Source organism: Lathyrus oleraceus, chromosome 4, assembly GCF_024323335.1.
Source record: "Lathyrus oleraceus cultivar Zhongwan6 chromosome 4, CAAS_Psat_ZW6_1.0, whole genome shotgun sequence".
NCBI classification, from domain to species: domain Eukaryota; kingdom Viridiplantae; phylum Streptophyta; class Magnoliopsida; order Fabales; family Fabaceae; genus Lathyrus; species Lathyrus oleraceus.
The window spans coordinates 205,794,915-205,797,720 of NC_066582.1; the positions used below are offsets into that span (position 1 = coordinate 205,794,915).

General features: G+C 36.9%; 1 non-coding gene across 1 annotated transcript; it reads right to left on the reverse strand.

Moving 5' to 3' along the window:
• Positions 1–1,875: 1,875 nt before the first annotated feature.
• LOC127077342 (small nucleolar RNA R71) lies at positions 1,876–1,982 on the reverse strand. The gene has a single exon (XR_007787175.1). It is a non-coding gene; the product is annotated as a small nucleolar RNA R71 (small nucleolar RNA).
• Between the last annotated feature and the right edge of the window lie 824 nt (positions 1,983–2,806).

Sequence of the window (2,806 nt, forward strand, 5' to 3'; positions counted from 1 at the left end):
ACCTTGGAACACTATAAATAAGTGAAAAGCTTCATTTTCTGAGGCATCCAAGCTTAGCACAATCTTAAGCACTAGAATTACCGATTAAAGTTATAACTCGTCACATCGAGGGGTTATAGCACCAGAGAGCATTGAGTTTGTACGAAGTTTGGAGCATTTTATTTTATCGTGCCGCTATTTATATTTCTATACAAGTCTTTAGCAATTTTTATGTACCAGATTCAAGCCTTCGTTAGGAGCAGGTTTTTAATATATTACACATTTTTATTATATCGCTTTGTTTATTTACTCACATTTTACTTTCCTCATCTCGCACTTCTTCTTTTATTTTCAAGTCTTATTTCTTGCACCGTATTGTTTTATTTTAATTGTATGTTCTTGTCGTTATTTCGTTTTCAAAACCAATTTATGGACCGCTCTTTTCAATTCAATTACCTTTCCAAAATGTTTAATTTTAAGTTTCAAATCTATATTTTTATGTTTGTCATAAAAATGTCCAAATAATTTATTGGTGCTGAGATGTGAGGACCGTCATTTGACGATACTCTAATTGTTTTTCTTTAGGATTACAATTGTGGGCTGTTTTGGTTTTAATGCAATTTTTCTGAACTCAATTTCATCGGTCACTACGAAAGTAGAGCCGTGAAAATGTTGGGTAAGATCGAAAGTCGTCTGACACTAAAGATTAAAATTGGTTTTTTTTTGTTAGTAAATACCACGAAAGCACTTTGTTAATCGATTAGGAAAGTCTAATATTTTTAGAAAGAGGTTTTAAAACTATTTGCGGACGCGTTTATAGGCTTAGGATTCGGTTACCAGAGGGAAAGCCTGGAACCCTTTTAAGTTAAATTTTTCAATCACAACTATTTTTCAACTGAGTAAAGAATCTAATTTCTTAAAATAGAATTTACTACTTTAACACAATAAGCGTCGGTCACAGGTGACAGTGGACGATATAAATTAGAGAGTCAAATCCGGTTCTGAATACGCGAAAGCGATAGTTCCTGTTCAATTAAATTATTTTCAAAGTAGAAAATATTGCCCAATATAATAATCCTACTTAGAAACAATCAAGAGTGTTGTTGTTTAATGAGAGCCAAATCCCAGTATTATTTGTCTGAATTTATTAAAGTTATTTACTTCATCTCTCCTTTGTTTAATTCATTCGCCTTAGATAAACACTGTAGCAACTAGAAACGATAGTTGACAATTAGGTCTCTGTGGGATCGATATCTTTTAAAATTACGCGATCAACTATATACTTGCAGTTACGCAATCCGATAGACTCATAAAGTCGCGATAAGGTTTTTGGACTCGTTTTCGAGGACCAATACCGTCAAATTTCGTAACCTGTTGTTGCACCATCTAGATTAAGGCAACCCTTACCAGTCAATGGGAAGAACTCACAGTACCGGAACTTTGTAAGATCCAATAGTTGAACCAGAAAGATATGTAAGAGCTCGACTTTTTCTCCAACGAATCAAAAGAGCAATGACAGAAGACCAGAATTGTAGGCCACTCAAAGAGTTTGCCTTACCTTCTAACAAAGAATTGCATTCAAGTATTTTCAACCAAGCTATTACAGCTAATAAATTCAAATTGAAATCTGCTTTATTGCAGATCGTGCAACAAAACCAGTTCGCTGATCTCCCAATAAAGAACCCGAACCAGCACCTAAAATTTTTCAATCAACTAGCCAACACACTAAAATGCAATAACGTTGCTCCTGAGGCGATACCTTTACGTTTATTCTCTTTTTCCCTCAGGAACAGAGCGCAATCATGGCTAGATTCCCTTCCATCTAATTCCATCACTACTTGCAATGACCTGAAGAAAGTATTCCTTGCTATATACTTTACACCTAGTAAGATTGGTGTCCTACGTAACCAAATTACCAGATTCACTCAACATGATGGTGCGTCCCTTTTAGACGCTTGGGAAAGATACAAAGAGTTGTTAAAGGCTTGCCCACATCATGGATTAGAATAATGGCTAATCATCCACACCTTCTACAATGGACTTCTCTACAACACAAAGATGACTATCGACACTGCTGCCGATGGTGTGCTAATGAACAAACCATACCCTGAGGCATGCGCACTCATTGAGAACATGGCTCAAAACCACTACCAGTGGGGTACATATCATACACAAGTAGAAAAGAAAGAGACTAAATGAGGTATGTACGAGGGGAGCAACCTAGACCATATGAACACCAAAATGGACGCCCTAGCCCAAAAGGTCGAAAGCTTAGTCATAAACCCTGCAACTACTGTAGCTGCAATACAACCCAGATGTGAAATCTGTGGAACACCAGGACATGTGACTGCCGAATGTAGTCTACTAGCCGAAACAAACCCATACGAGGTCAATTATTCCCGAGGAAACCCCATATTCGAACACTTATAACCCTGGATGGAGGAATCACTCAAACTTCTCTTACAAGAACAATACCTCAGTTTCCCCCTAAAACTTTACACCTTAAAGACCAACAGGTTTCCAAGCCCAAAGATCAACACAACCAATACAAGATTCCCCTTAGAAGTCAAACCTTAAGAAAATCATGGAAGATTTTATGACGACTCAAACTAAGAAGAACAAAGAATTCATAAACCAAAACATCCATATTAATGAACTGATTACACAATTAGGAAACAAGGTTGATTCTGTGGTAACCCATAACAAGATGCTGGAAACCCAAATCTCTAAAGTAGCATAACAACAAGCTTCTCAGGCTACACCATGAGGATTATTCCCTGGACAACCTCAGCCTAACCCTAAAGGTCATGCTAACGCAATTTCATTG